Source organism: Panthera pardus, unplaced genomic scaffold, assembly GCF_024362965.1.
Source record: "Panthera pardus isolate Hobbes unplaced genomic scaffold, ASM2436296v1 HiC_scaffold_18, whole genome shotgun sequence".
In the NCBI taxonomy this organism is placed as follows: Eukaryota; Metazoa; Chordata; class Mammalia; order Carnivora; family Felidae; genus Panthera; species Panthera pardus.
Genome location: NW_026526743.1, coordinates 9,163,067 through 9,174,300, shown reverse-complemented (window position 1 = coordinate 9,174,300; position 11,234 = coordinate 9,163,067). Strand labels below are relative to the sequence as shown.

Here is an 11,234-nt window from a genome sequence, read left to right as displayed (position 1 = left end):
ACCCTTGACTTCCTTGCTTTCTCCTCCATATCATCATCTCCTCCAGCTCTGCTTACTTACTGTGTCCGTCTTCCATCAGAGCTAGAGGAAAACATAAACCAAGGTTGACTGGTCTCCCTTCAAATTCCTGGACCACCTCCTCTGGAATTTCCCTACTTGCCTACCATACCTTTTCTTCCAGGGCCCCCGAGAAGGCCATCTGCTCCTTTCCTGTCTTCACTTCAGTCCAAGATGGTCTGTCTGAGCACCTGGGAATGTTGAGAAAGAGATCTTCCCTGATTGGGCCACCTACAAGCCTCATGCATCTGGGTCTTCTCCTTCACTGTGGACGAGGAATGGACCGCCCTCTTCACACAGCTGTCCTCCACCCTGACGGTGTGCACCACTTCCCAGACCCCTCAAATCTCAGCATGGACATTGTATCCTACCAAATTGTGCTCAGTTTTTACCTCTAGGGAAGTATTTTAGCCATCATGCGCAGATTGTAGTATAGCCCAACCTTAACAAAGCCCTTCATTCACTCTCTCTCTCATCTTCACAACAACAACAACAAAAATTTTCTTTTATGGACATTGTCTTCTTTAGTAAGAGCCCTTTGCTCCTTTTCAGAGCAAAATACACAAAAATTGTCTATGTTCTCTTCAGTCTTCCCTGTAATTAACACTGACCCTCATCCAGTCAGGGCTTCCCATCTGTTGTTCCACTCTCCGTGTCAGAGGCACTGATGTCCTCTCATTTCACAGAAACGCTGGCTAATTGGCTCTCCTCATCTGTCTGAGCAGCAACATGTTGAACACTGATGACTCCTTCTTCCTTTAAAGACATTTTTTTAAGGCTTTTGGGACATCCCACTATTGACACATCTTATCTATCATCTGTGTGTCCGTTTCAGTTTTCTTCTCCCCACCATGTTCACTTCTCAGTTTCCTCTGCTGATTTTTCCTAAACTCCCTGCTCTCTGATTGGGGGAAGGCCCCATAGCATAGTCTTGGACCTCTTCTCTTCTCCATCTATAGCCGGTGACTTTCCATGTCACCTTATCTCAGGGCCTTAAACCCCCTGCAGTCTCCCAGTTACACACTCCATCTCAGACCTCCTCCCTGAACTCCAGATTGTGTTGTCCAGCTGTCTCCTTGACACGTCTGCTGGGACGTCTAACAGGCATCTCCACCTTATGATGTCCAAACATGAGCTCCTAAACTCCCCCAATTATGTTCCCTGCAGTCCTCCACTTCTCAGTGAAGAGTAGTGCCATCCTTCCTGGGGCTTAGGTGACCATCTTGGCATGTTTTCAAAATGCACAGCATATTATATTGTGTGTGTTTTCACTTAAATACAGTAAAAAATAATAATAATAATTACATACTAACTTAAGATGTATGAGAGACTACATGGTTTCCAAAATTCACTTGGGATGGGGGAGAACAGTGTCTGAAGACAATGGCCGACTGGCTATTCCTGATCTACTTCTGTGACCTAATACCCGGCTTGTCTCTTCCTCCTTCGCTGGGATAGAGGCACTGAAAGGTCTGCTCTTCCCGAGGCCAGGGTCAGCACTGCCTCAGGGCTTTCCCAAGGGTGGTCCCTCTGCCTAGAATTCTGTGACTCCTCAAATGCACATGGTGAACTTCTTTCCCCAGGTCTTTGTCTTGATATCACTTTCTTGTGGGGCCACCTCTGACACTGCCCTGTCACATCCTAGCCTCGTCCCTACCCCGGCTCTGGCCTGTAATGCCTACTCCGCATGGATCTCTCTGCTCTTTCCTCTTCCACTGTCTGGATACAGGGGACAGGGGCCCAGGAGAGAGCAGAGCCTCAGGTGGGAGGTGTGCTGGCCTGGTGCCCTCTGAGTGGTTCTCGACCCTGACTTTGCATTGGATTGCTGAGGCATTTTGTAGTTACCTCTTATGCCCAGTCACCAGGAATTCCCCTTCTTGTGTTTGGGATGATGGGGAACAGACTCAGTGGTGTTGAAAATGCCCCAGGTGATTCTAATTTGTATCCAGCATTGGGCCCCAGGGCCTTAGCTCATCCATTAATGAGGAATGAACCAGCCCCGGATCTAGAGACAGGGAGAGAGGTGAGGCGGGCTGTCCTTGACATGGGGTGTTACTGGGGGAGCCTGTGACTCCAAGGGGAGGGTTAGTGCAGCCCAGATCCCCCCTGCTGTAGCTTATGTGTGTGCCTCACCAGGAGGGGAGTGCGTTCCTGCAGGAAGAGGTCTCTGTGTAGCAGTTTACTGTTCTGAACCCCTCTTTGGCAGTGGGCAGCAGAGGGCCATCTCCCACATGGGGAGGTCTACCTGTCTGTGGTTGTGGCACAGAAAGGGGTAAGTTGACTCTAAGCGTTAAACAGCATATATTTGACACTCAGGTTTGACGTCTCGAGACCCCTCTTGCCTGGGACAGAAGCTCAGAGGAGGAAAGTCCAGGAGTCAAGAATGACTCTTTCTCAGGTAAAGTCATATCTGGGTTCCTTGTTCTGTCCTCGGTGTCCTGCACTACCACTGGGCCATGCTCATCTCACTCTGAAGCGTCCCCCCTGACATGCTTGCTCACGCTCACCCCAGGACCTTATCTCAGCCCCTCTATCTCCACGCAGATTCCAGCTCCTACAATTCTGTGGATGTATTTAATGGAGATTGGATTTACATGTTGCTATTTTTAAAAAGTTTTTACAAGGTGTTTGTCGTAGGCTAAGAGAAAAACATTGACACTTTTATTTACATTCTGTACAATTTATACATGTTCGTTGTACTAGAAATGCTGAAATGCATACAAAATACACAAAATCATAGATAATGAAGATTTATCTAAACATAGATGTCATTTAGAGACTGGTACTTTGATTTCAGTTATTTTCAGTGTGTTTCATTTCATAAATAATTTTTATTTATTTTAACTCTGAAAGTATGCCTGACATGTTTTCCATGGCCTTTAATTCTTTTTTGCACCATCACCTAAATGAGATAACAGCAGTAGGAATACTTTGTGTGCACATGCACGTGTGCAGACATATATATTGATCTTTATCCGTGTTTATTTTTCAGCCTTGAACTTGTTTCAGGTTTTCTCCACTAGGAAGCCCTCTGTCGACACACTCTTACTGTTGTGTCCATTACTTCACTGTGTGGTGCCATGGGTTCCATGCTAAAGCCTGACAACTTGTTCAGGTCTGGGCTCTGTCACTTATTACCTATATGACTTGAGGCATGTTCCTTAGAGTGTGTGTGACAGAATTGGGTCCTGTATAAAATGGGAACAAATACTAATTTAATTGGATGCTATATCCTTTTACAGGTTAAAACTTGTAAAGCATCAGAGTAATGCTTACCATATGGGAAATGTTCAAAACTTTTAGTGAGTTCTGTAATTATTAGCTTCCCATCTTTCCAGTTTTTACCTTTGGTGATGCCTGTATGGACTTGGTCATCCCTGAAGACACTACTCATGCCCTAGCTCATGGAGAAATTAGCTGTCATTTGGTGTATACAACATACTATCTAGAACTTATAATAGTTCTAGATATAGAACTCATATAATCATACTATCTAGAACTTGCATATAATCTACCATTGAAGGTTTTTCGTTTGTGTGTTTTTCCCTTCCTTCACATAATGTTAAGTCTGTATGTTGGGGTACATTATGGAGATGATATAAATCCACCATTCTTCCTGGGCCAGCTATTGTCACTTAGGGCCCCGTTTAGTAATTTGGGGACTAAAAAATCATTCTGTGGATGGGTGATACTCCTAACTTCCAGAGCTAATGCAGTGTCCATTTGTTCCCCTTCATTCCATGAAAATATCAGTGGAAGGTGAGCAAACATCCTTAAGCCTCCGGCATACTTAATTCTTTGTCCTAATGGGAAGATCATGTTGTCTTTTCTTCTGTACCATTATTTCTTTCTAGTATGTGATGATTTCATGAAATTTTCTTGTATTCTCTCAAAAGTAAAAACAAAAAAACAAAAAGCATTTCCTTAGATATTCTTTGCTTCCCAGTACATTGTTTACAAAAGTATGTTCATCCTCAGAGTATCAGTTTCCTTTTTTTTTTTTTTAAGTTTTTATTCATTTTTTGAGAAAGAGAGACAGAGTGTGAGTGGGGGAGGGGCAGAGAGAGAGGGAGACACAGACTCTGAAGCAGGCTCCAGGCTGCTGTCAGCACAGAGCCCTACACACGGCTTGAACTCCTCAACCATGAGATCATGACCTGAGCCAAAGTCAGACACTTAACCGACTGAGCCACCCAGGTACCGTTTTTCTTTGTTTTCTAGTTGAAGCCATACATAGAATGACCATCAAAAGTACCCTTCAGGGGCACCTGGGTGGCTCAGTCGGTTGGGCATCCAACTTCACTCAGGTCATGATCTCACAGTTCATGAGTTCGAGCCCCGTGTTGGGCTCTGTGCTGACAGCTCAAAGCCTGGAGTCTGCTTCAGATTCTGTGTCTCCCTCTCTCTCTCTGCCCCTCCCCTGCTCATGCTTTGTCTCTCTCTGTCTCAAAAATAAAATAAAAACCTTTAAAAAAAAATTAAAAGAAAAAAGTACCTTTCATTTCCACCCAGTCACAATATTGTACCCTCAGCTTCTCCATTCCACTAAGTATATGTAGAGTTACTACTTATCATTACTTTTCTTTTGTTTTAATCATTTTATTAAATTTAGGAATATTGGCAAATAGCATCAATCTAGTTTGAGTGATGTAGGCTAATGATTGGATATTTGTATATACGGTGAGATTGTCACCACAGTAAGTCTAATTGACATCCATCACCATACGTTGTTACGGCATTTTTTTTCTTATGATCGGAACTTTTCAGATCAACTCAGCAGTTTTCATATATACAGTATTGTATGTATATTTTCTTTTCTTGCACAATATTGTAAAATCTCAGAGTGTAGCTAAGGGAAATTCTCTGATGGAAATATAAAATCAGGGATATATGACTTGCTGAAAATGATCTTTTGTAGATTATTCCAGCACTCATTTCTAGTTGATGCTTATACCTCTCTCCTCCTCTCGTTTTTGTGAAAGAAGTACTCTCCTGATGGCCTCTTGGTGAAATGTGCTTTCATTTCAGGAACTGTTGACATTCAGGGATGTGGCCATAGAGTTCTCTCAGGAGGAGTGGGAGTGCCTGGACCCCGCTCAGAGGGCCTTGTACCGGGACGTGATGTTGGAGAACTACAGGACCCTGGTCTCCCTGGGTGAGGATAGTTTCCCTGCAGAGGTTGGGAACTGCTCTAGGCTACCTTTGTGTTTCTTTTGGGAGGCGCTTGAGAGTCCCTGCCCTGTTTGACTGAGAGTGAAGCCCTGTTGATCCAGAAATGAAAAGCTTCACACCGAGGTGTCTGGATTTGAAGTGCCCCCTTTCGTCCGATGACGTGCTCACTACATGCAGGTTAGTGGTGGCGCTAGAAGTTGAGGAGACACAAGACTTTATGTCAAAACTTTAAAACATCGGATTGCCTGGTTTTACTCCTGTACTCTTGATTCAGTAGTTCTGGGAAGAGAGCTGGATATCTGTGTATGTCAAACATTCAAGCATTTGGAAGATGTAGGTCGGTCACTGAACAAGTCTGTGAAATGCTATTCACAACCCGCCTATGTTGAATGTCCTTGGTCTCAGCTGTCCAGGAACTGGGATTGGTTTATGGAAAAGCTGCAGGACATCATCTACCGGTTTCCCTGTCAGCAAGACCCTCTTTCTGAGCTGAATATCATCTCCACTGTGGAGGAAGGAAGAGCCTTGCACGGCCAGGAGTGGGGTGAAACTAGCGGCAAAAGCCAGGTGGGTGGGAAGGTATCAAAGATGTGAAGGCAAGTGAGGGTCAGATGGCAGAGAGGAATTGACTCCCTGAAATGTTGTTTGGGTCATTCTCCCCAGGTGGGAGAGGTGTTTGGAAAAGAAGAGTTGATCTCTTGTGGGCTCTCAAAGGAGGGTGTTATTCTCCTCCTTCACCCTCTTCTTGGTGTGTGCGTGTCTCCTGCCCTCCTCAGTGGTAGTGCAGCTCCTGGCAGCAAGAAGGGCAAAGTCTTTGTCACGACCCAGGCATGCCCTTCTCTGCCCCCAGGACTCCTTACTGGTTCGACCTTGGGGAGCACACGGAGGGCTGTTTGTAAGGGGCGTCTTCCTTTGTTGCGTCTCCTTCTCTAGCCAGTCACACAGATCTTAGGTGAGGCCCCCTTCGTCCTGACTGCGGGCCTTCTCCAGCTTGTGTCCTGTTTCATGTGCTTGAGTGACCGATGGGAACACTCCTTGCATCTAGGGCCAGAGGCAGGTGCATGGGCTGTCCCAAGCCCTCTGCCTGCTCCATGCCTCTGCCATTTCTTCATTTCCACTTTCACGCTCTAGGGGCATGTGTACTGGGAATGGTCGGGTGGGGGGACCTTTGTTTGATCCCCAGTCCTTCATGGGAACCGTATTTCAGGCTTTAGGCCATCAGCCAGGAGTCTGTAGGTAGATCCCAGGTCCTGTTTCAACATCCCACAAAGTATAACCCCTTTCCTTAGTCTCTTATCTTCTTTGTCTCTGTCTTGCAGGTCTTCCTTAGTCTGGGAGTGTGGGAAAACCTTGGCTCTCCCTGATTTCATAGTCTCCTAAGTTTGTGTGGTTTTGCCTCTGAAACTTTCTGGGTTGTGAAATACACTGCCTTAGTGTCTGAACTTTTATCCTCGTATTTTCTGTTGTGATAACCTACCCATTATGTACTGGACGACTTGTGTGGTGAACTCTTCCATACAAAGTTTTAGTGGTAAAAAGAACATTCTAGATGCAGAACACTTATATTTAGATGTCACAGCACCATTCTGCTACGTGGAGTTGTGCCCCAAAGCACCTGAGTAGAGTGGTCAGCATGTTCCCGGATGCTGGCATCGAGTGTAGCATGAGAGCCTGGCTTAGGGCTCCAGGACTTCTGGTTTTTGGAGTGTCACAAAAGTGCTTCTCAAGGGCACAGTGGTAATAGGGATCGAGTACACTAAGGGTCATCCCCCTTTGATTTGGCATGAAGAAATACAGGAAGTTATTCTAGAGGGATCATTGTCCGCCTTCATTACCCCATCTATGAGACTGTTAACTGAACTATTATTCACACAACAGTGTTCGTTCCATGTGTACGTCCTTGTTCCTTCCCCAGCAAATAAGATTTTAAATTATCGCATCGAGGGAATTTATGAGTTCGTGATGCTTATTACATTATTGAGCTCTACTCCATTTCTTTTGTTGAAGATGCTGGTACTTTGATGCACATTTCCAGGTATTACAGATTTCCTTCCTGAGTGTTCAGGGTTATGGTGGAGCAAGTGTTTTTCTAAAACCTATGTAATGTCTAGAATTTTGGGAAGATATATCATATTTATCCTTCCTGCACATGTTTTGCTTGAATTCATACCTGCTCATTAACAAATACCTGGCCCATCTGAATGAATTTAGAATAAAAAAAATTTTTTTTTAATGTTTGTTTTATATTTGAGAGAGAGAGAGATAGTGCACAAGCAGGGGAAGGGCAGAGAGAGAGAAATGGAGACAGAATATGAAGCAGGCTCCAGGCTCCAAGCTGTGCACGGAGCATGATGCAAGGCTCGAACCCACAAGCCATGAGTTCATGACCTGAGCTGAAGTCGGTCGCTTAACTGACTGAGCCACCCCGGTGCCCTGAATTTGGATTTTTAAAATCAAGAATATTGGATATCTTGAGAATATGCTTTTGTTATGAAGTGACTGTGTTCATCCCAGAAAAACAAAGTAATTTATTCATAATTTGTTATATAAAATACCTTGTTTTTTCTATGGTATATTTAAAATTTTCTAAATATAACTTGTTGAATTTTATATGAATTTTATAGATGTTTTATATTTTGGTTTAGGTGCTTTATTTTAATTAATCATCTCCCGGTCTAGATTCACCATGTAACTCTTGGTACATTGAACTAGTACTTAAATATCTAAGTTCATTTTATAGAAACATAGCCAATTTCTTACATTTCATGTACTTCTTCGTCACTGTTATTCATGAGACAGTATCCACAAAATTTCTAAGGTTCTGGAAATCCTATTATTCATTAACCCATGATGGCTGTTTTCTTCCCCATATTCTATTAACCTCAACTCTGTTTGAAGTGCACATTGTCCTTCTTGACCCATATCCTGGTGTTCTGTTGTTCTCAGGCTGTTATTGGTTTTTATTTGTTGGTCACCGCTGCACAGCCACCTCCTGCATGGACCTTCTGGAACTGGCAAATATTGTTTCTTCTTTTAACTGATAAAACTGCCTTCATTAGAAGTTATTCCTTGCTGGGGCCCCTGGGTGGCTCAGTTGGTTAAGATCGGACTTTGGGTCAGGTTATTATCTCACAGTTTGTGGGTTTGAGCCCTGCATCGGGCTCCATGCTTGTGGTGCAGAGCCTGCGTGGGGTTCTCTTTCTCTGCCCCTTCCTTCCTCTGTCTCTCGCTCTCTCTGTCTCTCTGTCTCTCTCTCAAAAGAAATTAAAAAAAAAAAAGTTATTCCTTGTTCTTTTGGTCATATGACCCTTAAGGTTATCTATAGTTCCCTAATAATCTTTATGAAGTCAGGATTATTAATTGTGGGCAAGTGCACATTAATTTTTATTTATTCTTGATAATTATATGTTTACTAATACATAGTAAAATGTATTACCCTCACCTCATGTCTGTTTCATGCATGGAATTATGATGAGGGATCCAGTGAGAATTTCAGGGTATTAGAGGAAGCCAGCCTAAGAGAAACTATTATTTTTATATAATATAAACAGACTTAGCTTCAAAATTTTAAGGTATTAAAATTGGAAGATATATATTTTTAAAGCTGTTGTGAAATTACTTACATTGTTATTTAAAAATTAACTTTTTAAAAAATACTGGGCGGTGGGCAGAGAGAGAGAGAGTGGGAGAGAGAGAATCCCAAGCAGACTCCACATTGTCAGCACAGAGCCCAACATGGGGCTTGATCTCACGAACCGTGAGATCATGACCTGAGCCGATATAAAGAGTTGGATACTTAACCAACTGAGCCACCCAAGCGTCCCTAAAGATGAACTTTTAATTAAAGTGGAATTTACGTAACAAAATTAACCATTTTCAACTGAATAATTCAGTGGCATTTAGTGCATTTACCAGGTGTTCAACCACCATCTCTGTCTGGTTGTACATTCCCATCACTCCAAATTAGTGTCCGTTACCCTTAATCAGTTTCTCCACATTTTCCTCTGTCCCCAGTCCCTGAAACTGCCTGTGTGCATTCTGTCTCTGTTTTTCTGTTCTGTAGATTTCTTCTTTTTCAAAATTGTCTGGACTCTTTAGGGCCCTTTGTGGTTCCATATGTATTGGATCATGTTTTCTATTTCTCAACAAGTCTTGGAATTTTGATAGTTTGTCTGTAGAATCTCCAGACCACTTTGGTGAATGTTACCATTTTCAAAACTATGAAGTGTTCCCATCCATAAATATGGAACATCTTCTCCATTTATTTAGGTGTTTAATTTCTCTCAGCAACGTTTTATAGTTTTCAGTCTGTTGATCTTTCATCTCCTTGGTTAAATTTGTTCCTAAGTATCTGATTCTTTGGATGTTATGTTATACAGGGAATAATTTTTAACATTTCTTTTTCACATTGTCCATTTAATGTGTAGTAGTAACACAGCTGATTTTTCATGTATTGATGCTGTGTTTCCTGACATCATTTGTAACACTAGAAGGTTGTGTGTGTGTGTTGGGGGTATTTTATGGAATTTTCTGTAGATAGGATTATGCCATCTACATGCAGAGGTAGTTTTCTTTTACTTCTCCAATATGTATACTTTTTATTCCTTTTTCATGCTTAATGGCTTTGGGTAAAACTTCCAGAACACATTGATAGCAGTGGTAAAAGTGTGCATTTGTGTCTTTTTCTTTGCCTATGGGGGGAGAGCTTTTATTCTTTCACCGTTGACTGTGATATTAGCTGTGGGTTTTTCATAAATGATCATTAAGGGGTTGAGGAAGTTCACTTTTCTTTTTAGTATACTGAATTTTTAAAAATATTTTCCTTGATTTGTTAAGTAATCTCTATACCCAGCGTGGGGCTTGAACTCACAACCCTGAGATCCAGAATCACATGCTCTACTGACTGAGCCAGCCAGGCGCCCCTCGTATGCTGAATTTTTTTTTATCAATAAAGAGTTCTGGATTTTTCAAACATTTTGCATACAATGAGATGATTATGTAGGTTTGTATTTTTTCTTGCCTTCTTACATGAATGTGGTTTATTACATTGAAAGATTTTCATGTGTTGAACCATTTACCCTTGAATTCTTCGAACAAATCTCAATTATTATTATTTGTTTTAATTTCATTTTTTAAAATTTACATCCAAATTAGTTAGCATATAGTGGCAACAATGATTTCAGGAGTAGATTCCTTAATGTCCCTTACCCATTTAGCCCATCCCTCCCCGCCACAACCCCTCCCATAACCCTCAGTTCTCCATATTTATGAGTCTCTTCTGTTTTGTCCCCCTCCCTGCTTTTATATTAATTTTGTTTCCCTTCCCTTATGTTCATCTGTTTTGTCTCTTAAAGTCCTCATGTGAGTGAAGTCATATGACATTTGTCTTTCTCTGACTGACTAATTTCTATTAGCATAATACCCTCCACTGCCATCCATGTAGTTGCAAATGGCAAGATTTCCTTCTTTTTGATTGCCGACTAGTATTCCATTATATATATATATATATATATATATATATATATATATATATATATATATATATACACACACACACACACACACACACCACATCTTCTTTATCCATTCATACATTGATGGACATTTGGGTAAATCTCAATTTTAATGGTGTATAATCTTCATATGCTGTGTATATTTAGTTGGCTAGTATTTTGTTGAGTATTTTTTACATCCATATTCAAAACAAGACCTGCTTATGTTCTCTGTAGACGAACTCTGTGTGTTTGTGTATGGGGTAGATTATTTTAGGGAATGACTTATGTATTCAGGAAGAAGATTACACCAGTGCCTTACCCTTCATTTCTGCTTGCTCAGAATTGGGTGGTTAACAGGAGGTAAAAGCTTGGGGATTTCTCAGGTCTTTTCCTAAGTACCCAGTCCCAGGCATGCTCACAACCTTCCAGAATCCCTGGAATATGTGGGGATTTTCTAAGCCTTATGCCCCAGTACACCTCACTCCCCAATGTTTTTACCAGGGTTTTAGG

The 11,234-nt window shown here is 42.0% G+C and overlaps 1 non-coding gene across 1 annotated transcript; it reads right to left on the bottom strand.

Annotated features, from left to right (window-relative positions):
* Positions 1–10,074: 10,074 nt before the first annotated feature.
* Positions 10,075–10,147, bottom strand: TRNAQ-CUG (transfer RNA glutamine (anticodon CUG)). Its single transcript has one exon. It is a non-coding gene; the product is annotated as a tRNA-Gln (tRNA).
* Positions 10,148–11,234: the final 1,087 nt, after the last annotated feature.